Here is a 25,607-nt window from a genome sequence, read left to right as displayed (position 1 = left end):
AATACCACTACTTTTTTGGCATTAGGGTCTGTTTGTCTAAACCTTACCCATCTGTCTACTCCTCATTATAAAATCCTTCTCCTCTCCTAACACAGAGAATATTTTTTCCCTTTATTTTTACAGATCAGCTTTTTTTTTCAGTTGTTTTTGTGTCATTCTCTTTTAAAACTAATACAAGAGTCAACTGTGTGTAATTCTGAAAACCACATTCTTTCTATTCTAGCTCTCTTAGCTCATCAAATGCATTATTGAATTATACTTCATATTCAGGACACTCAGCAAAAAAATTATATTATGTTTTGTTAGTCTATTTGCATCATTCAGTATACCATGCAAGTTTGAACTATCAACCATATACTATATAACAGTATAGATATAATAATTATTCTGTGTGAATAAACAACTTAAATCTGAATTAACAATTCTGTATTTAACTCCTGTTAAATTTGTAATGCACTCACAATATCAAATTATTTCACATTAATAGGGAGTGTCAAATGGTAGTTTTATTTTGCTTTTGGGACATATACATGAATGTGATATCGTCATTTCATTCTGTCTGCCTTCCCCATTCTTGGAATGGACTGAAGAAGAGATCTACTCACTGAGCACTTTAGAAGAGTATACTTGTACATTTAAATATTCTCCCTGCTCACAGGAATGGAGTGAATTTGTAATGACGATTTACAAATTCACATCTGCAGTCTCAACCCCCTCTTCCCCCCCTCCATGATATTTTTGTGGAGAAAGAACTTTTGGATATGTCAAAGTTTGATATTGTTCCTTAAGCTCCATCCTTAATCCTTCAAGACTACAGACAAAGTGTGAATTTATATGCTATCACTTCTGATGCAGCTATGCAAACTATTTTTAAACTGTAGAAAAATGGCAAAATTATTCAATAAATATTTTTACAAAATGGTTACTCATGATAAAATGTTTTCTTTTTCATCAAGGGGAAATTTATTGTTTTTCTTGCAAATGAAAATGAGATTGTGCATCAATAAAGACTACTTTTTCTTTCCTCGTATATCATTGTGTACATTACAGAGTCTAGGTGAATATGCAACTTGGATTTTAGCATTTGGCATGAACTTTTTCACTCAGAGTGTGTGTGTGTGTGTTTCTCTTATCTAGATCTGTGAAATAATGTTACATTTTGGTTTATTTATTTATACACAATATATTAACTTCCCTATCTTAAAAATAAAAGAATGCCATGTCTAGCCTTTTTTGAGCTTAGAAGATGCTAATTGCAGATGTGTGTCTAAACAAACTTTTATAACAACTAAGGCACTACACGAGTAGTTGAAAGTAGACTCGAGGATTTTGCTTTTCCAAATCCTATCATCTAATCCTCTCCACTGCTCATCTTAGAGTTCAGCAGCTTTACATTTTCATGGTGGGAAACCTGGCACGTGAATTTGAAAAAGCCATATAAAGTCTAAGTCATGTGACTTAAATCATGTGTTGGTCAACACTGAATATTTCACTGCTGGGTTGTCAGAAAATTGGAATATATGAAAATCCAAACTGAGAACTTAATACTGAGAGGTGGCAAGCACCTGAATTGCCTTTGAAGTCTGAGAGAGACACAAGTTCAGCATTCCTTTCCTCTTATTAAACAGATACATATGACTAATTAAAACTGTTGGAAAAACTGGAGAGAATTAAAACCATCCAAGAGATAAAGGATCTCCTGGAAACGTTGCTGCATAAAAATGTGGTCCTCCTTTCATAATAGGCAAAACTACTATTATCCCTAAGTTAAATCAAGAAGGTAAGCCCTCCAAACAGCACTGTCACACACTTGTGTTTTCCCTTTATAGGTGTCAGTGACCATGATTTTGTGTGTGTGGTAAAACTGAGTATTTTGGAATATATGTTATTTTGCAATGTAGAAAAAAATACTTTCCTGATGTATAAAGACAAAATTGCTGATAGAAAAAAAAAAAGATATACAAGCTTAATATGGCATTTTCTCAGACATGGGAGGAGTATTTCATATAGAAAATCTATACAAATGTTTGGAGACACAAAAATCTCTTGCCTCAGTCTATCACAGCATTCCACAAAGTGGGACACGAGCCTTCTTTGGGAAAGCCACTAGTGAGCTGCTCTGTTTTGTTAATGTTAAGGCTCCATAGCCATGGAAACTCACGGCTTTATTGGCTCCGGTTCACAATTTTCAGCCAAAGGGAGCTGCATGCAGGAAGTGGCCACCCTATGGAGACGGAGTGGCTACAGAATCATTAGATAAACAAAGCAGAGCAACCTGCTAGCGGCTTTCCCAGATCATGAAGGACTGATGGGAAAGGAATTATTTCATATCATATCTCTAACAAGAGAACTCCAATTTGTTATTTAAAACCCCTAAGAACTTGTTATTAGAACATTAACTTTTTGACTGCTTGTGTGCTGTACTTAAAAAAAAAAAAAAAAAAAAAAAAAAAAAAACCACCAGAATTGCACAGCTGCTCAGCAAAATCCTGCCATACTCTCTACTAGGAAAAACTGCTGACTTCACCAACTGTCATGCACTAATCATATGCAGAAAAAAAGATCACTATATTTTTATTTTATTTTGTATGTTTTCGCATCCTGGCATCAATGTTAAAATAAATTCCTTATCTGTTCTGGAACAAAGAACTTAACATTTTATGATTGAAAGAAAATTGACAATTTAATAGCCTAGTCGATTTTGTTTTTATTTATAATCAGTTACGCTTACATGTTTCAGAATATAGCAATTGTAAAAATATTTAGAGTCCAGCAAAACTATGTATATTAGAATTTAATAATAAACAAAACAAAGAGAATAATTTCTATAAATATTAAGTTTATGAAAATGTATCTCTTCTTTTGAGAAAGCTCCACTATGGGCAGAAACAACATTTAGTGGTTCTTTAATTAGATGAGTAGAACTGATTGGTAAGTAAACATGTAAATATAAATATATAAACATGTAAATATAAATATTACAGTAAACATAAAAAGACATTATTGACCCAAATATTTGCATTTGATTAGCAAAATACCAGCTCAGCATTTGGAAGAGTACACAGAATGTCTAGTTCTAAAGAGGTAAATATCTCTTAGAATTAGATTTTCACAGCATGGGTTTCCCAGACAAACCAAAGCAGATACAAACCCTCTAGTTAGCATTCAATAAGATTTGAAAGGTTTTAAGGAGAGAAATTCTCAAATTACTGTTCATGGACCATTGATGGAATATTTGCAATGGGCTGGGTGGCCATGTGGGCTAGCTTCTTTTCATTTTCAGTTGCTAAACTGCATTAGACGAAAGCTGAAATATATACATATGTTACCGATTCCCCTAAATCGTCCCTTACTCTCCCCCCCCCCCCCATATGAGCCAAACAGTGTCTATGACTCAGGGTTTTTATGTGTGGTCTTTTCGGACCGGCTCTCCTCCGGACCGGGTTTGGGTCCAAGAGGGCCTCTAGAGGCTCATTGTAGGTGATCTCCCGGATCAGGGAAGGGGGCTCGGGCCCTCCCTCTCTCTGAGCCCCAGCCCAGGGCCCTAAGGCAGGGACACTCATCCCTAGTCAGTGGAGGGGGCTGGAGCCCCTAAACCCTCCACTCACGGGGTCCATGACCCTGCCCTGAGCCACTTCTTCCCTGACGGCCCCTTATGACTCCCAGCGAGGGGCTAAGCTTACCGTCGCTCTCTCCCTGGCATGGGAGCCCTCTCGCTCCTGCTCGTCCCTCCCTCTTGCACGGGCTCCTCGCCCTTTTTAAATTGGCCGCCTCAGCGTCCCCTTCCCGACCCTGCTTCCGCACTCCTCACTTCCGCTTCCTCGCCCCGCCCCGCCCCTCTGGGGCTTGCGTGTGACGTCACCGGCGACGTCATCTGGTTGCGTCCCGTTTGCCCGGCGGTCCATGGCTGCGGCGCCGCCAGCTGCTTCTGGCGCACTCCTTTTGGCTCCATGGCTATCCGCTGCTTGCCTGCCGCCGTACGGACCCCCCTCTCTATTCCCAGCCCCCGGTCTGAGGCCGCCTCTAGTGCGGGGCAGCGCTGCCTTGCTGCCTGCCCCGTCATAACATACTTTCCAAATAATACTTTTTCATGTCAGCAAGCACAATGGTTTCCACCCTGATGTAGCATAAACACAAATGGGAGGACAAGTGGCCCATAAAATTGCAAATAAGAAGGCAAGAGGCCATAAAACAGCTCATAAAATGAGTTCCACCTTAGAGAGAGAAAAGTCTTGAGAACGACTTCCAGGATGAAAAAGCTACATCTGAGCAATCAGAATGACTGCTCTGTGTAACATTCATTGCTTGTCACTTTAAGCCTTTATATTCCATAAGAAGAGGCAACCTTGTGTCAGACACAGACTACTTAAGAGCAAGTGCAACTACATTATAATACTGCTATCCATCATATTGGTTCTCACATAATGCTCAGTATCATCATAGTATATTGTATACTTCATAGGTTACTAGTTAGTCACATTTTGCCATGCAGTTAATGTTGAAAGCTACCTGATTATAGTGATAGTTTGGTTTATTGCCCCTTTTGTTGGGGTAAATGTAGTGTATACTAATAAGAGGCATCACTTCATGTTCTGTGTTAATTGCATGTTGCATTCATTAATTTTTTTCTTAATTGCTTTCTGTCCTTCAAAATTTCTCACGGAGCTTGTTGGAATTTGCTAGATAAGGCATACACATGAGTTAAGGCAATGATCCTAAGGGGCTATAACCCATAGGGTATTAGCTTAAACTGTTCACATAAGGCTTCGAGGTCTATGAACTTTGACACAGATTAATGGCACATCACCTATAGTTTTGGGGAAGTAGGAAAGGTGTGTTCGTAGAGGAATTTGTACAATATGATACTAACTGCAAGAACATTGAACTTATATTAGGCTTAGACACTTCAGGATAAAATGTTGGCAAATGCTTAATTAAAAACTGACATATAAGCTTTGAAGGGGACTCAAGCAGAAGAGGTGGGGCTGAGGCACTGCCCAGACCATGCTGCACTTCCTTCCCCCTCTGAGCTGCCTGGAGTGTGCTGTGCAGGGCTCAGTAGAGTGCTGTGCAGTGTTCCAGTGGTAATTTAAGGGCCTAGGAATCATGCTCTCTTTGTCCCCACTCCTGTCAGTGGACCTGCCTCCTGAATATATAGCATAATATTATAAAACTTGTATCCCAGGCTGAGCTTAGGGAGGGAGAGATGTATCCCTTGGGACATTTCAGGATGATGGCCAATGGTGATGAGTAAGGTAATGGTGATGAGGAGGCTAACTAAATTTCAGTTTGTTCTGCAAGGAATGGGGTGAGTACATGGATGCTCAGATGCCTATGCCGGTCCACCTACCTTGCTGGCGACTGTGTGAACGGTATTAATAAAACTATTACAAATACAGAGGTGTTATCCTAAGTTTGGGTGTTGAAACTATTCATCTCATGATTCTCAACTGAACAATTTTAAGAATAGTCGACCTGATCTTGGAACAAAAACCTATCAAACTTAGCTGGGAATTCTGAAGTAGCGTTAGCTGGGAATTCTGAAGTAATCAAAATAATTAATACACAAACAATAGATTATAATTTATATCCTGCCAGAGTTAGACTTTCAGCACATTACTAGATTATTATGTTTCACCAGTATACATTAAGGTTCTGGAAAAAAATTAATCAGCATACAATTAAATTGAAATGTTTTCCTATGTCTCACAGTATTTAGCAAAATATATCTTCATTTATTATACTATAATTCCTTTTGAATTCTTCTTCTCTTTTATTATTCCCCTCTATTCAGCACTGGTGAGGCCACATCTGGAGAATTGTGTCCAATTCTGGTCTCCCCTGCCCACCACTATGGAAAGGTTGTGCATGCATTGGAGAGGGTCCAGTGAAGGGCAACCAGAATGATTAGGAGGCTGGAGCACATGACTTATGAGGAGCGGCTGAAGGATTTGGGCTTATTTAGTCTGCAGAAGAGAAGAGGGAAGGGGGATTTGATACCAGCTTCCAACTCTCTGAAGGGAGATTCCAAAGAGGAAGGAGAGAGGCTGTTCTAAGTAGTGACGGATGGCAGAACAAGGAGCAATGGTCTCAAGTTACAGTAGGGGAGGTCTAAGTTGAATATTAGGAAAAACTATTTCACTAAGAGGGTGATGGAGCACTGGAATGGGTTACCTAGGGAGGTGGTGGAATCTCCATCCCTAGATGTTTTTAAGTCCTGGCTAGACAAAGCCCTGGATGGGATGATTTAGTTAGGGTTGGTCCTGCTTTGGGCAGGGGACTGGACTCAATGATATCCTGAGGTCTCTTCCAACCCTAGGATTGTATGATTCTTTCAAAATTAAAAAAAAACAGGGGCTGTTTGGAAATGTTCAATCATAGCACGTAAATAAGGTATCTTCTTGTTCCCTTAGGAAATATGGTTAAACTCTAGCATCAGGAACAAAGGAGTAAGCTAGTGGACCCAAACCTTTATTTAGTCTGGCTAATATAATGGAAACCGTTTTATTTTTTCATCAGATACTGACTGATCCTTACCAACACACTTGCATTGAAATATATCTAAGAATGCAAAACTTTGCAAAGCACTTCAGCTAAATTCAGATTGAAGGGATCTTCTTGATGGAGCTCATCTTAAAATCATTCTGAGTCCAAAGTATCTATGCAAAACCACTAATCTCAGAATGTGTCTAAATACTATCCTGGAGACAGGCTGCAATTTACAGTTCTCTGTGACAGACAAATAGCTAGTAGAGCTCTGTCATTTAATCCCAGTGATTTCTTTGGTAGACATAGAAAGAAAGGTATTTATACTGCTCTGTTATAGAAGGACTACAGACTCTGTCAACACTGTATAACTTTATATACAGAAGTAATACTATGCATAGGCATTTCAATCAGCATGAAAAAATGTAGAAAGGTGGACTTTTAGATCACTGTAATTGACCTAAACTATGTGAAATAGAAAGAGACTTTTAATGGAAAATATTTGTGGACAATACCTCATTTGTAAGTCAGCTTTTTAGTTTCATATTTTAAGTGCAAGTTGGAGCTCTCTAGTTTTACAATCTCAAGTTATCTAATAGCACATGTTTGATAGAAGTAGAGTTCATCAGAGTGATGGTCATGCTTATTTGCCTGATATACACAAATCCTGTCAAAACTCTGAAAGGTCTGGTTTGCTAAGAATTGCATTGTGCTCATTTAAGAGTAGATACTCATTATGGTTGGAATACAATTTAAGTGTCTGCATATTTAATGTGTACTTCACAGTCACATATCAGACTGAAAAGTATTTCATCCATATTAAGATTTTTTTCAAGAAGTTACTTGCAGAATATTGGTACTTTGTAAATATGCAGAGTAGTCTCTGAAATGCCTACATGTGGCTCTACATAGATGCTACTTAGCAAACTACAGTGAACCAAAGTCATCTCTGGTGTAACTCCTTTGAAATTGTCCTATTGTGTTGTATTTTTTATTTGAAAATTATATTTCAAGATACACAATTGAGATGCCACTTCTTATTAATAGCATTTATGAATATACTACTTCAGTACCATTGAGGAAATGCATAATGTTAACACTTACAGTCATCTCAAGGGTTTCTGAGCAATATTGCTGGTTCATTACTCTCACATCTATTTATAGAATACAATGCATCCAGAATGCATCTGACCCTGGTGTAGGAAATTCATACGAGGATACATCAGGCTTGTATGTGGTAAATTAGAATAACAAAAATTCCTTCAAAAACATCGGAAAGATTTATAAAGGAAGCTGCTCTAGGTTAGTTTATCTCTCAGCACACCCAGATTCCTTCCTTGTCCTCAAGCCCATGCCTCAGGTTCCAATCTTTGCCAGTATTCACGAGATTCCAGGTTTTTTCTTCTAGTATTGTTAGCTCCAGCAGTCCAAAAATTGTGAGTCAGATCCTCCAGAACTCATGAGGTTGGCCTAAAAATCATGAGATTCTTCTAGAGATTAAATCATGATTTTTTAGTCCGCCCTCTGATTTTAATCTCCTTCTGCCTATTCCCAATGTGCACAGGACTGCCTACTGTTACATATTTATTAAATGGAAGAGGATTTTGGCTCCTACTGGGGAGCTCTCACAATATTATAAAGAGCTCTTACCCTTACTCAATTATAAAGGAGGACCTGCAGATACTAATCCCTATCTCTTGCCCTCCAGGTCCCATTTCATGGTTTGTTTGGAGGACACCTATGACGAACATTAAAGATTTACTCACTGATAAGGAGCATCACATTTGGAACTGCACAAAAAAACAACAACTTTATTTCCCCCCCCAAAGTCAATTAATACCCCATAGCTTTTATGGCCCTACTATTGCCTAATATCCAGTTGCTCTCCTACAGGAAGCCTTCACTCAGAAGTGGGGGAATGTAGCAGAAGCAGATAGAATCCTAACTCGGCCTTGCTCCTAGACAGAAGCAGCAGCAGTATGCAGAGGGTGAAGGAAAATCCTGAGGGAATGAGAAGGAGCAATCAGGGTAGCATTGCTCCAAGCAGAGGCAGGGTGTTGAACTGACTCCCCAAAATAATGTGGTAGATGGAGGGCTGATCCAGGACAATGTGGGGAGGTGAGAAGGGGTAGACAAGAGGTATCTTCACCCTACCCTCCAAGGTAGAAGGGAGGAGGAATTACTTTTCTTCCTCATTCACAGAGTGGGAAGGCATCATCCCTCCTACATCCTTGACCTCTATGGGGGAGAAGGATAGATAGAAAGCCTAGGTTTTGTCTTTGATAGACAGAGCACCAGCAAAAGCCTTTTCTCAGTGGCAGGGGATTTCTTCTTTTGGTATGTGGTCTACCCAGAGGGGATTCCTAGTTAGCAAAGGTTGGGCTTGCTGAAATTTGATTTTGAGAAGGCTGGATCTAGAATTCAGAAGGTTATGGGTAGGAGCTGGCAAGGCAGGCCTGGCTAGCCAGAGAGAAGTAGCACTTCACTGCAATGGGGGGGGGGGGAGGACAATAGTACCCCTTGATAACCACTCAAAGAAAGCAGATGAAAGGTACAGGGAAGAAAGTTGTCCTGAAAAGCCTGTAGGGGGCATAAAGACCATTAAGCTGTACATGCAAGGCTCCATATCCTAGAATGAGTTGTAGAAGAGGAGAGGGCCAGTTAGGAAATGGGATGGGGAGCAGGGAAATTGGTGGTATTGGGGTGGGTACTGAAGCTCTAGGAGGTTAAGAGAGAAAATGCAGAGACCAGAGAGGAGCAGGTACCTGCCAGTGAATCCATAATGGGGAGGAAATGGGCCTCATAGCATCTAACCGTGAAGTCCTAGTTCAGGAAGGGAAAGGAAAAGAGGGGAAAGATGGAGGAAACAGGAGCTCTAAGCTATGCCTAGTTCAAACTAGGGTGGCTAATGTAGGCATTCGAACTTGCAAATGAAGCCCAGGATTTAAATATCCTGGGTTTTATTTGCATGTTCCCAGGCGCTGCCATTTTTAAATGCCCCATAGTTCGAACTATCTGCCCGCGGCTACACGTGGCACAGGCTAGGTAGTTTGAATTAAAGCTCCTAATTCGAACTACCATTACTCCTCCTGCAGGAGTATCCCGGGCTTCATTTGCAAGTTTGAATGCCTACATTAGCCACCCTAGTTCGAACTACGGTTGCAGTGTAGACATCACCCTACTCCAAGATCCCTAGGGGTGACTGGGAGAAGGGAAGGGACCCTGTAACAGGTGCCTCCTGGGGCCGGAAGAGAGAAGGGCTGAGACAGTAGGAAAGAAAGGGTCAGGGAAGCAAGTACGTGATGAGGCCAGGGAATGGCCGAGTAGGTTGCTGTTGGGAACTGGAAACATAACTGGGTAGAGCTGATGGAGTGGGAGGAAGAGAAGTGCAGCTGCCTGGTTTCCAAATCACAGCAGCAGAATTCTTAATTTGGCAGCAGGGGGTCAAAACTGCATGATTCACAATAATTAGGGCCCTAACATTTTCATAGTCATGAAATATCTGTCACATAGACCATGACATAAGCCCTTCCCTGTGCAATCTGATCTCCCCCTTGCTGCTGGGAGTATCCTCATCAGGGAACTCCTAGCTGCAAATTTTGGCAGGACTGGGAAGGGAGAAGAATTGTCCTTTCCCTGCTTGGCTGCTCTCACTCAAGGGGAGACCAGACTCACCTCTAAGTATCTGCCTCAGTTTGCCCTCCCCCATTCTCCACTACTGCAGGAAGCTCCACCTCCAGAGGCTCCTGAAGCTAGAGGAGACTTCTGGAGGTGGTCTGATATCCCCTTGTTCCTGGGAGAGACCCAGCCAGGGAGCTCTTAGCTGAGAGTCTCTGCTGGGCTGAGGGGGGACAAAGGGGGAGATCAAACCTATTTCTGGGTATTTTTTTGGATTGGGACCTCCCACAGTTACATCACCAAGAAATTTCAGATATAAAAAGCTGATAATGTGAAATTAACTATTTTTTAAAAATCATCTGGCCATGAAATTGATCAAAATGGACTGTGAATTTAAAAGGGCCTTAACAATAAGTTTGGGAAACCTGACAACACTCTTTCTCTTTCCAAATCCCCCCTTTAGGTTTCCCTGGACTACCTGCAACATTCCATTCCCCATGAGTTTCTTTCCACAATTCTCTTCTCACTTGCTTTTGAAAGACCCTGGCTATCTCGAGTGGTAAAATTGGTACCTCTTCTTCCTACTCACACCAAATTTTACATGATATTTGGCAGCTATGAAATGGAGAGAACACAACTTTATATTCTATTGCAATGCACTGGCAGAAGACAAAATGGTAAATGGGCAAATATTGTGCTGAAAAATACTAACTGCTCTTTGTTAAAAAAACACACACACACACACACGACGGACAGACTGTCTATGTCAGTGGACTTCTCCTACATTAATGATGATGTTGGTTTATAGAACTTTTAAGTTTCCACAATTATAGAACTTTATAAGCCATGTTTATCCTGGAGACTGCATTTTGGTTTCACCTCACTTTAACTGCAGTAATTATGAAAAATATTGTAAAGAGAGTGCAGGGAGCATGCTTATCATGCTTATTCCAAAAAACCACTTCAACAGGACTTCATATAACACCTGTAGTTACTGAGACTTGTTCATTTGAATGCAACTACATTCTGGGTAATTCTCAGGCTACAATCACTGGCTTCAGACATATCACTAACCCAAGTAAGATACCAAAAATCTGGACAACAAATCTGGACAACAAATAGGATTCAGGAAAATCAGACGTGCATGCACACACACTATTTTTCCTCTGGGCTGGACCTCAAATGCTTTTGTTGGCCTCATATCAAGATGAAAGGTAGTTCTTACATTCTAAACTACTGAGTTTAATTGTAAGAAGAACTGAAATTATTCCATTCTTTGCCTTTCATTAATGTGGTAGGAAAAAAGGTCACTAGATTTTACTTCTACTATCAATTTTGATTTTAAAAATACAGAGGGGAAAAACATGAAAATGTTATGACCAAATTGATAGTTTGAGTATTTAGATTATTTAACTGAATATAAACATCCTCTCTTTCTTTTATAAGTCATTTATCTCTTTCCATAGTTTTCTTCAACTAACACACAAAGATAAGTATAATGCAGGACAATGTAGTCTGCTTCAACTACCCCAGACTAACACGGCTACATTTCTATCACAAAGATAAGTATGAGTAAGCACCAGCATATTTTACAAATTGCATATGAACTTTTACAAAGTATATTTTGATGTGCCTAGCTTGGCCTATTTATATTAAAAAGATGATATCAGGAATGTTAGTAATAGCTATTTTTTGAGATATACCAAACTGCCAATTAATAATTTGGACAATGGTAAACATAGAGCTCAGAATTCATGGGAACTAGCTCCTGTGTTAAATTAAAAGTGATTCTTTAAATGTTTAAAGCAATCAGTGGCGTATATATTGTGGCAAGAGTCATGTAATATATAATGTAACTTGTCACGCTGTGCCAGAATGGATGCTGTCTTTACAAATTGAAAGTCAACATTTGTGGGTAAAAGTAACACCTATTAAAGCCAGAGACTGATATCACTGGTTAGAACTACCCATCCTGAATGTGGAAGCTGTGCAAATTTCTCTCCTCAATTCAATCCAACCCCCTGATGAGCCACACATGTTCGCATTCCAGTTCAGAGCCTCTGCAGAGTATAGGTTGTCAGCTTTGCTGAGCTTTGACAAACAGTGCAGTGGTTCTGTGATGTGAGCATACATCCATGAGGGAGAGAACCCAAACTTCTTTTCACCTGTGACCTTTCTAGGAAAGGGTATTTTGTAACATGAATAACCCTAGACTATTTATTATGCTCTTTGTACAGGTTCAGCTTTTTTGAGTGCATGAAATTCCCCACCTTAACCTTAAATTATTCTCTCTCTGGTGACTGTTTCAGAGGCTCAGGCTTTATTCCCCTTCAGGGTTCATTCTTCCTCTAAACACTCATCATCTATAGCATTCTATAAAGAGAGTTCCCAGCAGTAGTTTTTAAAATAAAAGATGAAAATGTTCAGCAGCTGAACGTTTAAGGCTCTAGTGTCAGTACCTGGAATGCCTCCTGTTGACAATGATGGTTATCACTGGGGGCAACTGAAATCTGTTCATTCTGAACTGTCTTCAGAAATCAGCCTTATCTGATTGTTCTTTCAGATCAAAAGAAATAGGAAGACAAAGTAAGCTGTGCATATTCTTTCACTCTGCACTTTGTCGTTAAAAGGGGTAGGAATCCCACTAGGACCTCTAAACCACTTTTAGATATTACTAATCTTTGGTATGGATTTCTATTTTTTCCATTTACTGCCAGCTGACTGATTAGGTTTTGATATTTTAATAGCATAGAGCAGCACTGTTAGGAATTACCTGTAGAAAACATAACAAAATCTAGATAGACAAAAGAACATTTATTGCTTGAAGGGAAATAGCATGTAATTCTCAGCATTTAAAGCTGAGATTAGACCATTTATCCAAGTGTAATATGAACACTTACCAGGTCTCCAAAAATCACACTTTGAGCTCCTCGTTTTAGGCAGTTACCCTCTATTTTAAATATTTCTGGAAGCTGGGTTGACATTGCTGCTTACACCAAGTTCAGTTTCAATTACTAAATACATAACGGCCTCTGTCTGTCATGCAGAGGGCAGATGAAAAGCATACCAGCCTATTGCCTGTTTTACCAGTGGTTCAAACACTGTAGTTGACAAATAATCTTCTCAATATAGAGAATGTAGTGAAGTGCCTGCCAATTCAACAGCAAGGAATTGGCATTCCCCTTAAAATGTGTTTCTTGTTGGACACAGGAAGTCACTTTACATTAAACTGGGATGTGAAATAATATAACATGTCAAAGGCTTTGTTAAAAACAAATTGGAATTGAGCTGCATATAGTACATCTCAAGTCTCACATTCAGTTTTAACATGCTAAGAAAGTAGAGCTTATAAAATTCTACTGGTGTTGAGGTTTTTGGAAACTTTCCCAAAACTCAGTATGATCTCAGAGGGGAACCCTAAAAATATAAAAACAACATTTACCCTTGAGTTCTTTAAGTGACATCTGAACAAGTGAACAATTTGCTCCAGGAAAATTCCATACCATTGCAATACATCAATTCCCACAATATGTATTTTGGTATATTTTAATAGTCTTAGACATTGGCATTAGTCAGTGAATTAGATTTTCAACTTCTCTTCTTCCAGAATGCGGTACTTTTTTTTTTACTATTAGACAACTTCTGGATAATGAAATGCAGACATACCTACCCCTTTGTTTCCAGCTGTCTCTGTTTTATTGTTCAATGTCATTCAAATGACCCTTCTCTTGATTTCTCTTTTCCCATTAAAAGACAATCACACCTACGAATGACCATCTTGTCTGACACCTTTAAACTTTGTACTCACTATGGCCAGGAGTTTAGTTTAGCAGTAATGGTACAATGGTTCTTGTGAGCACTATAATTTGTACGTTAGCCTTAGCATGCTGAGTCACTGCACTGGTTCTTATGGGTAGATGTTTGATACTGAAGCAAAGAACATGGATGACAATTCAATATGACACTAGGCTGCTATCAACTACAAAGTACAGAATGGCTGAAAATGCTCCCCACTGTCCCTTTTTATTAGATGGGAAATGGACTCTTCAAACTTGTTCCAAACCACACTAGGGTAGGTCTTGAGGTCACAGTCTGATATAGAAGGGGAAGAACTGTTCCAGCCTTTATTTTGCACACTCCACCCTTCCTAGAAAGAGCTGTTATACATAGTACACTGTAACTTGACACTTGAATAAAAGAGCTTTCATCATTGTATACGAAGTGCGAGGATATTAAAAAAGCAGAGTGCTAAAAAAATTGTTACATTCTCACAGAAAACTATGAGAAGTATTAGCTCTAGGCTCCCTTGATTTCTATGCTGCCTGACTTATCTTCCCCAGGCTACTCAGGTCATATGGCTGCATGAATCCATGTGGGAAATCACAACGTAAAATGTATCACAAATTGGTCTTAAAAACGAGAACAAAGAGCCCTTAATTGACCACATCAGGAAAAGGTTTTCAACCTCTTGTATGGAAATAACACGCTACTCTTAGAGATAACGGCATGCATTATGAGACCATCCTTGAGCGGTGGAAGAATAATTGGAACAATCTTTTACAACAGACGTGCTGCAACATTCAGACAGCATTGTCTAAAGCATCACTTTGGCTACTTTTAGGCAGGGAGGTTGTTACTGTGCAGAAAACAACAAGACTGTCTTTCACAAGTTATTTATTTATTTCTATTTTCCTAACAATGGTTAAGTGCTTTTTTTGGCATCGAATGAAGTATGGTATGTAGAAAAAGAAATGAAAAGATTTTTTTTCAAGCATGAAAACCCTAATCATTTACACCCAAAATGCCTCTCAATAGTCAACTTTTTTCAATTAAGCTATACCTGTAATATCTTGCAAACAACAACTTCTTTTCTCTTGAAAGCATTTCCCCCTAATGCTCATGGTTGTATTGTCCCTTTCATTTAGTTCAAACTTTACAGTGTGTTGCTGACAAGAATTTTAGTGCACAGGGTACAGGTGATTATTGTTGATTCAACAAAATTTCCACCAAAGAGAAATAGATTTGGAATGCAGAACTGCAGTTAAATTGCACCAATCAATAAAAGGGACCCAAGAGGCTATTACTGAAGCCATAGGTTTTCTGGATATGTCCTCTTTTCCATAGCCATATGTCCTACACTAGGGGCCAGAATGAGAGAGTAGTCTAGCAGTAGCTACTCAGCTGAATTTATGCCACCTGATATTGCCCCATAACTGGGGATACCCATCCTATACTCATTTAATAGTTTCCATTACATCCCTGTTATATTTTCAAACAAGCCCCTTTCTGGCTTTCTCTTGATGCTACCCCCATGTTTGGGGAAATCTCCCCATAAGCATCTGCAAAGCCATTTCATTGTTCTTCATATTCCTCCTTAAAACTCTCCTTTGCTGAGATGCCTACAAAAAACACTGACAATGGTTAGGCTCCTGGTGTGCTGAAGCCACTGCTCAATCACACTGACCAATAAAGTCTTACTGTTCCTTTATGCTCCCTGCCTGTCTGTATCCAGCCTTAGCCTAAGCTCTTGTAACAGGGACTGTTTTGTGGTTCTGATTTAGGGTTCCTGGTTGATAGTCTTCCACTTGCTTTCATATTGGAGAAACAGGAGAGTCAAGATCTGGGATGCCATTTCTCAAGTTTTTCACTTCTTTAGCGTCTGTAACACCAATAACTATAGAGATGGACCTGAAGAACAAAGGCAAGCAACAAGGAATTTTTCACCCAGTCACCTGATGATCTGTAGCCCCATCATCCCCACAGAAATAGAATTCTCGGTATATGATTGTCTGGAGCTTAACACAGGGTCTCTTATTGGTGACTCCTGCTGCAAAGCCTGGATGGTGGAGCTCAAATCAGGGTCTCCAAAAGACACTTTCTGTTAGCAGCCTAAGAATGGTTGGCAGGCAGGCAGGCAGGCATAGCTTTATTCAGGATCTTATGCAGGGATAAGGAGCTAGTTCTGTATTTCTGAGTCACAGCAAGGAACAAAGAACCAGAATTACATTTGTTAATCAAGTGCTGGATATGGAACCATCTAATAACTGAACATTGATCAAACTAACAGACAAATATGTGTTCATGTTGGAGATAAAAGAGAATAGTTTACAATGAATTGTACTGTTGGAGAGTGTGTTATTTTTGTATTAGGATGCTGAAAGTTCACTTTCTACATCAGAATACAGTGTGACTTTACTATATGAAGTAAGAACAAAGAGATTTCATTGTTGAATACAAGTACTCGTTGCATAAATTAGAAGATGATATTAGGAAAGCAGAATATTCAAACTTCCTTTCTCATGCACAGAGATCTTAGGAATTAATAAAATTAGATGTTGGATAGAACTGACAATTACATTTTAACCTCAATTTGGTTTTGTATGAAAGTCACAGAACCAAAATTACTTATAGAAAATATTCTAAGTTATTCTATTAATTGAGCCCTATTGCTGCTGCCATCATATGCCCTATGTTATTTCTTGTTGCTGACAAGAATTTTGTGTACAGGCTATAGGTAAATTAACAGTAGCTATAGTGGTGGTAACTGGAATTTGTGAAGTCCACCTGGTATTGCAGCACGCTTACATGAGAATGCCTGTGTTGTTGGGTAACAATATACCCAACCAGTATAAAGCATAGATGCTATGAAAATTTATTTCAATGTCTCTCTCACAGGAGCACTAAACATCCAAGTTTATACATTAGCTATTACAGTCTAAATGCAGTGTAAGAGAGCGCATCTTTCAAACAATTGATGAGAAGAGTTTGAAAAGAGGATACTTATCAGACAAGAGAAGGTTGACATACTTTACTATAGTGATAGCTGCAGAAAGCTGTTTTTCCTGAGGTAAAAAACAGAGACTAGATGAAATGCTAGAAAAAAAATGAAGGAATATAATCAACAATGTACTTCATTAAACTGGAATATTGCTTTTGCACTGAATATTGAGTTATATTCTTATAGCAGGATGCCAACCCAAATGATTACATTCTCAGCACAGAGTGTCTGTAATTAAGAACACAGACTCTTATTAACAATACTAAGAATCTAATTCTCTGCATATTTCACTGATAATTTACCTAATAATATAACTCTAGTTTAACTCCATAAATTTCTTGTTACACCTCAACTATCTCAAGGTGCACAAAGTATACGATACACAGTTGATAGAAAATTTAAAAAAGGATTTGGCCTCTTGAAAATTATAAAAGGGTTTAGTCCAGAAAATAATGTACTTAAAACACTGATTGTCTGGATACATTTATTATATGTATCTCTATTGCCTCTGTTTTCCCTGTGCTATTTAAATACATTTTCTCCACTGATTTTTCTAAGAAAGGCTACAGATGAAATCTATAATTGTGAATGATTAAAACCTGCTTTATCTTAAACAGGGTAAGTCTTAAGCTTTACTACGGTCAGAGTACAAAACAATAAAGGAGTCTTATACTGCATGTGTACACAACCCATCCATTCCTCCCAGAGCTTTATTTCAGTTTTGATTAATTACTCAAGGTTTTTTTTTTAAGGCCTCTGTTATCACTTTTCTCGTAGGCCCCCACGGGGAAAAATAAAAGTCAGTGCCTGAGAGGGATATTAAAGAAACCCCAAGCAATCAGTGGTGTTGTGTGCAACATTTAAACCCCAATTATCTTATTTTGCAACTCTCTCTTATCTTCACAGTTCCATGAGCTAGACACCCCTAGCTCTTCTTACATATACTGGATCTATGTTAAATTCAAGGGGAAACCTGTGTTGGTCAGGACCTGCTTTATACATTTAAATTAAATCTCACGACAGGAATAGAAATGCAGAAATGGCTAAGTGTGTAACAAAATATCTATTATTATGGTGATAGAATGATACATCTTTTAAAGCATTTTCCAGTTTTGTTTTGTTTTGTTTTTATTCCCCCCATAAAAATGAATTGATGCTCCATGAATGATCAGAACCAAAATAAATTATGGTAAAGTAACTGAACTTTTCTGATGTGTAAATTGAATCATTCCCACACGCTGGTGTTTCATAATTAAAAGACCCTTTTCACTGTGGGAAATTTTACTGAATTTTGTATTAAAAGAAGAAACAAACCATCAATCAGGAGGGGGTAGGGAAACTCAAAGAGCTCAACACATTAAACTTGAAGAGTGCAGTTGAATTCTGAATGATTTGCTCCAGGAGACTAGATCTTTAAGGCAGACTACTGTACAAACATTAATGAGCAGAATGCTTATCAGATACTCTCTTCCAAAATCTTTTGTAGTTCCCTACTAGAACATACTTTCCATTTGGTGGAAAAGCCCTGGAATATGGTTTTAAACAAACCTTTTTTTCAAGGTTCACAAGCTTTAAATTACTAGATGCTGGCTACTATTGAGAAAACTCACTGAGCTATAACCAAAGGAAAAAAAAAACCAGGTACAATTCTATTCACTATGGTTGCCTTGTAAGTGATCCTGAAGAGGATCAAGATTTGCTGGGAATAAGATTGCTGCCTAACACAAACATTTCCAGGTGAACATAGATATTTAACATATCATATTTATAAACTTAGTTAAAATCACTTGAGTTATTAAAGATCATGACTACCACTGAAAGTTCCAAAATATTAAGCTAGAGTATTTACCATTAAAAAAGCCATGATATAGCATCAACATCTTTAGTCTATAAACAAGATCAAGGTCACAATAATAAACTCAGTATTGAAATATGGTAATTCACTTGTTAATGATGTATTTTTTTTCAGTTCAATAAATATGGTGGAGGGAAGGGAAATAGGAGAATCAGAAAAATAGTAAGTGGACAAAGAAAAAAAGAGATGATCCAGATATTCAGCTTGTGTGAACGGGCATAGATTCACTGAAATTGGAGTTATGCTGAATACACCAACTCTGTATTTGATCCAATGTCATTTGATCAAATGTCATTAATATAACAATTTAAGGACATAATCACTGATCCAGCAGCAGAAATACTGGCAATGGATTAAAAAGTAGGGTACAAAGTTCAGATTGGTCTCTTGCGATTTTTCAGAACTGCTACTATTATATCAGTTAGACATTTAATCATCTTCACTGCAATTTACGAGTCCCAGTACAAACCGAGACCCTGCAATGTTGCGACTTACCTTCTCTTCTTTCTTCACGGAGGAGATTTTGGTTTTCTGAGTTTAATGCAATAGTTTTACTTCAGCAGGACACAGATAATCCAGATATCTGTAATGCAAATAGATGACAACATGAATTTATCAAAAAGAAACTTAAAAATATTCTATATAAATTTATTCTTAATTACAAAATACAGTAATCATTTTCAGTTCCAAGGAGGGGCAATTATACAAAATGTTGATGTTATTATAGGTATTGTTAAAATGAGGTTAGAGCATTGGGAAAGGTATTTTTACTTGCTTGCACCTTGAATTTTGAAAGTTTTCCATTGAGAAATTCTAAGTCATCAAAACCAAAACTTTTGGTGAATTGCATCAGATTCACTAACTTTTTTCAGGTCCAAGATGAAATTTCCCAGAGTAGCCTAGTGGATTGGGCAGCATTTACTAAAAGGTGGGCTATGACTAGGTTGTAGATAGCACCAGGCCTGGTGCTAAGTGGAAGCCTGGGGAGGTAGAGGAGGCTCGGGAGAAGGAGACATAGCACAGCAGTAAGGGAAGAAAAAGACCATGATGCTGGCTTATGACTTTGCTCCCACCTATTACACCTTGGATACTAACAGTAAGAATTGCTTTTTGGGATGCCACATTTGTTTTCTCTCATTTATTTTCTTATTTTATCTTGTCAGCTCACAAGTTAAATGATATTTCCTAACTGACTCCAGTCAAACTTAGTCTGTGATCTGAAAGTCTAGCTGCATTCTGGCATGAACATTGTCAATAATAATGATTTTTATTGTAACTTAGCAATTCTGATGATGTGTGAACAAGAAAACATTCTAACTCACTCCACTTAATTATTTCTATGAACCTATATATATAAAAAAGATGCCGATGGAATGAAAGAAAAAAAAGAGTCAAATGTATCGTATTAGTGCCAATATCCTTTCACCACAAGGTGTTTTCTTTTCAATGCCTTTTCAACATTATACCATAAAAATGCACTACAAAGGACAATTTCCACAATATTTTATTTTTATGGGAAGCGGGCCAAATCTAAAGCCATTACAACCATAAATAGCAATTTTTTTAGGAAATCTTTTAAAAAGAGAGTTATCCCTTGGGTAAATGGACCAGAATATGAAAAAAAATGATCAAAGCATAATTTGAAAAATTGCCAAAGGCAAATCTTAATATGTTGTCAACATATTAGAAAGATTTCAAGGGTCATGATCTCAGTATGGAGGCAGAGACTCCAATACTCAGTAATTTGAGTTATTGGTAAGCAGCCTTCAGTTTCCTCAAGTGGTCTCTGAACACTGCCAACTGTGGGAAGATTAGCAAATAGTAACAATACGTTTTTAAAGAAAAAAGGTGGAATGAAAATTTCTAGGTGAAAAAAGGACTGCAGAATTGCCAGAATTAGCATAAACTTTGTATAGCAGGTCAAACTGTATTAGAAAGGACAGCTACCTCTCATGAGGATAAGGACATAGATAATGGCATATTTTCTGTATATGGAATCATTAGCCTGTATATCTCATTTACTTTCTGACCTGAAGTAATGGCTATAACAATTCACTATCACAAAGCTATGGAAGAGAACACACTGACAAATTTTTGAATAGTCTCCATGAATCTTGTGGAAAAAAGGTTCACGCAGAAATGATTACACCTAAGGTAGCTCAAATGAATCTATCCTATCCCAAACTGAGATCACAGTGCATGCATGGCAAAACAGCTATCCCAAGAGGCCTCACTGAGTATAGAGCAAACATTTCATTAACTCGTTTCTCAGAAAAAAGATTACCGACCTGTATAACAGAGACTATGTCTACACTACAATGATCTATCAGAAGAAGGTATGCAAATTGTGTACACTGGGCCAAATTTCAGAAAGGCCTCTTTCAGAAGAGCCCTTCTTCCTCGTGAGGGGAGGAAGACAGAAAAAAAAAGCGGAAGACAGACGCATATCCTGAACCTCTGGTATCCCGGAAACTCCCCATAGTGTAGACAAGGTCAGAGAGTGAAATGTTAGCCAATTGTGTTCTAATATATAACGAGGAAAAGCCATTTCCAGTCAACTCCCTTTTCAACTGCTTTCTTGGGGTGTGTTCACACTGCACCGTAGTTCAAAATAAGATACGCAATTTGAGATACACAAATCTTATTTCGATGTTATATTCGATGTCTCCACAGCACTTATTTTGAAATAAATTGCTATTCTGAAACATCCCTTACTCCTTGTGGAATTAAGTGTACAGGGACGTTGAAATAGCGAGTCCATTACATTTCGAAATAACAGTCATGTTCTAAAGATTACCAGAGGTATCCCAAAATAATGCTGCAGTGTAGACATAGCCTTGTAGGGCCTCTTCCAGATCATAATTTGGTTAACTTGGGCAAAATTTCCAGTTTTCCAACAGAATACTCAGAATTGAGCCGGCCACTCATCATCAAGAATGCTATCAAATTAGATGTCAAGATGTAAACCCTAGGAACTTCACCTTCATGGAGACTCAAGGAGATTTCAACCCTGAGATACAAGATCCAGAAACTGGAAAGGAGCAATTGAGGGACTACCATGAGACATAGAATATATAATAATAATAAAGTGTCAGACTCTATTCATAGTTAAAATAGGATCTATTTTTGTCCCAGCTGACACCCAGAATCAACAAAATCAACAAAATCAAAAGCCATGCAGCTAAACTGTAGCTTTATGCAATACAATGTGTCTTAGGGTACCTTACCAGCCTTTTTTTTTTTTTTTTTTTTTACTTGCAGAAAGGAACAGCCTAGTGCTGTTGGTAAAAATGCATTTAGACAGACTACTTGTATCTATTACTAATGTTACAGCTGGAATAGATTAAAATGGTTTATTTGTTACTATTGTTACCCTTTTATTGTTAGGATTTTTTAAAATGTAAGAGTGTAAACATGTTTTTGCACTAAATTTGTTTTTACATAAACAACTATGTAATTTTTGTTTGTGTGAATGCAGAATGAGGAATGTGTGATAGAAAATAAATGCGAAGGACATTACTAAACCAGATATTTTAGGGAGAAGCCGAGGAGAGATGTAAAGGTGATTGCTGTATACCACTATTGAGAGGTGGGTAAAGGGAAGATTAACAACTTTAAAAACTAAGGGCAGATTAACAACTTTAAAAACTAATTAGACAATATAGCTGTAATATAAAAAAAACTTCAGAAAACAAGCACTTGTCACATGGCAATTGATTACAGCTTGTGTGTGCAAAACTTAATGATCCTAATAAAGAAAAACTGCTATAAAAAGGAACTGGTTAGCCAGTTTTTAGGTATATCTAGCCAAGATTCAAAAGCATCAGTCCAGACCAATAAAGCCCCATTCCTCCCTATCCATGATTAATCTGGCTGGCTTCCAGAGAGATCCAAACCCTGGACTGATAAGTATAACATGAGTAGGTGGAACAGTGTGTCCATTTATGTCTATGTGAGCATATGCTAACTGTTTTGCTATTGTACTCTTATTAAATGTGACATATTGCCTTTTCCCTTAAAAAAATCCAGTGTGCTTTTTATAAGCATAATAGAGGGACATCAGAGGGACAACAGTGCCAAGAAAAGGAGTCTATCAGTAACATTGGTTCTTACTAATTTCTGAAGCAAAACCACTAACAAAATACTTTGCTTGGGCATCCCCACATTACAGAATAGAGAAGGCAAGATTGAGACATTGATAAAGCACTTGCGCTATTGAGTATAAATTTTTGCTTAACCGGTCTGCCAAAACTTCCTCTTTCCCCAGGCAAGTAAGATACTGATGTGATCCAATGATGGACGCTACATGTTTGAATAAATAAGCATCATGACACAAATGGTTTTATCAGCCTTTAGTTTGTCAGTTGATACAATATATGACATTCATGCTGACCATCAGAATATAGCCACATTTGGATTTTAATCAGAGGAAGTTGAAGGCTTGCAGTCTAAAAACACAGGTCTCAGTTCCAGTATATTGACGTGAAATCATATTACCTGCAGAGCTTATATGGTCCTCCTTAATCTTTCTTTGTAAAATATCATGAATATCCCAAGTCATAATGGCTCTGATACTTATAACATCAAGAAGGGGATAGTATGAGGTGTCCAGAGGGTTGTTTTTGAGCAGACTTATACTGAAAGGTAGATGTTGGCGCAGGGTAAAACCCTAGCATTACAGATATACACAAAAGCTAAGATAAGAAGCAGGTAACTGAATCCTGCCCCAGTCCCATATATAAATTTGAATGTACATCCAGGTACACAGATGCACGGCTGAAAAGTTTTTTCAGAACTTCCTCTACACTGGATTCTGTTGACTGTAATAGAGCCAGAATTTCAATATTTGTTTCTTTGATAGGATAACAAGACTTGTGGATAAGGGAGAAGCTGTAGATATGGTATACCAAGAGTTTAGTACAGCATTTGATTCGGTTTTGCATGACCTTCTTATCAATAAACTAGGGAAAGACAACCTAATTGGGCTACTATAAGGTGGGTGCATAACTGACTGGATAACCATTCTCAGAGAGTAGTTATCAATGATTTACAGACATGCTGAAGGGACATAAGTGGAGTTCTGCAGGGGTCAGTTCTCTGCAATATCTTCATCAATAATTTAGATATTGGCATAAAGAGTATGGTTATTAACTTTGCAAATGATACCAAGGTGGGAAGAGTTACAAGTGCTTTGGAGGATAGGGTCATAATTCAAAATAATCCGAACAAACTGGAGAAATGGTTTGAGGTAAATAGGATGAAGTTTGCAAAGTACTCCATGTAGGAAGGAACAATCAGCTTTACACACATAGAATGGGAAGTTACTGTCCAGGAAGGAGTAATGCAGAAAGAGATCTAGAGGTCATAGTGAACAATAAACTAAATATGAGTCAAGAGTGTGACACTTGTAAAACAAACATAATTCTTGGATGCATTAACAGGAGTGTTGTGAGCAAGAAATGAGAAATAATTCTTCCACTCTACTCTGTGCTGATTAGGTCTCAATTGGAATATTGTGTCCAGGTCTGGATACCACATTTTAAGAAAGACGTGGAGAAACCAGACAGGGTCAAAAGAAGAGCAGCAAACACAATTAAAGATCTAGAAAACATGACCTACGAGGGAGGACTGAAAGAATTGGGCTTGTTTATTTTTTAAAAAAAAGAGAAGACTGAGAGGGTACATGATAGCAGCTTTCAAGCACCTAAAAGGGTGTTACAAGAAGCAGTGAGAAAAATTGTTTTCCTTGGCATCTGATGATAGGACAATGGCAAAAGACTGCCTTGGCTTATCCACGAGATCTTGCATGATCTAAAAATAAAAAAGGAGTCATATAAAAACGGAAAGTAGGACAAATTACAAAGAATGAATATAGGCAAACAACACAGGAATGCAGGGGCAAGATTAGAAAGGCAAAGGCACAAAATGAGCTCAAACTAGCTACAGAAATAAAGGGAAACAAGACGACTTTTTATAAATACATTAGAAGCAAGAGGAAGACCAAGGACAAGGTAGGCCCACTGGTCAGTGAGGAGGGAGAAACAGTAACAGGAAACTTGGAAATTGCTTGTTCTATAGGGATATAAATATTCTGATGCCATTTATCCTAGTCACAGAACTACTTTGGTCTGTAATTTTCCTGAGGTAGTAGGGAAGTTTCTTGAGCGTTTGACTTTTGGCATGAATGGAGCCAGGGATGATGGTGCTGCTTATCCGACACACAGAATTGACAATGCCATCTCCTCAGCCCAAGATTCAGTCGACATGAATTAATTCAGGTACCTCTGTGCCACTAATATGTGTCAATGATTCTATATCCCTGGCGGATTCAGGAATTAAAGGTTGTGATCTGGGAATCAAGATACCATTCATAAATGAGTATGAAACCACTTTAAAGGGTTATTTAAACACACTCTCCTGAGGTCTTGTCTCCACTGCTCCACAGTTCACACTATGATGTATGCATAACAGTGCAAATTGATGTGCTGCACCATTACTCCCACACATGGACACTGAAAGATTTCTAATTCACATTAATGTAATTCTGTTTGAAGAGGATGGGGCAGTGTAGACAAGCCCTGAGTTTCCCTAAGTAGACAAGTCAACCTCAGTCCCACTCATGCTAAGCACAACTTTCATGTTTCCAGGACTTCAGCACCAGAGTCTGTTGATTCAAAATTATCTGGGTCTTCAGGATAGTTGTGCTAAGAACAGTACTATGTTAGCAAGCAGCTGTTCAGATACAGCAGTGCTAAGTCCTCAACACTGGATTCTGCTGACCTGGACAGATTTAGAGACTTTTTGATCAAGTACAGTGCCAGGCATTTAGGATCAATCAGATGGATCCAGAGATCTTGATGCTACTTGGGA

At 38.3% G+C, this 25,607-nt stretch overlaps 1 protein-coding gene across 2 annotated transcripts in view; it reads right to left on the bottom strand.

The window, feature by feature from the left end:
• TENM3 (teneurin transmembrane protein 3) overlaps positions 1-25,607 on the bottom strand; it is a 2,294,790-nt gene that overhangs the window by 698,606 nt on the left and 1,570,577 nt on the right. For both annotated transcript variants that reach the window (XM_075930244.1, XM_075930245.1), the window contains one exon: positions 19,233-19,320. The gene's annotated coding sequence lies outside the window, so the exon portion shown is untranslated. The remainder of the gene's footprint in view (positions 1-19,232; positions 19,321-25,607) is intronic.

Source organism: Pelodiscus sinensis, chromosome 5 (assembly GCF_049634645.1).
Source record: "Pelodiscus sinensis isolate JC-2024 chromosome 5, ASM4963464v1, whole genome shotgun sequence".
In the NCBI taxonomy this organism is placed as follows: domain Eukaryota; kingdom Metazoa; phylum Chordata; order Testudines; family Trionychidae; genus Pelodiscus; species Pelodiscus sinensis.
This window is presented reverse-complemented; position numbering and strand designations above follow the sequence as displayed.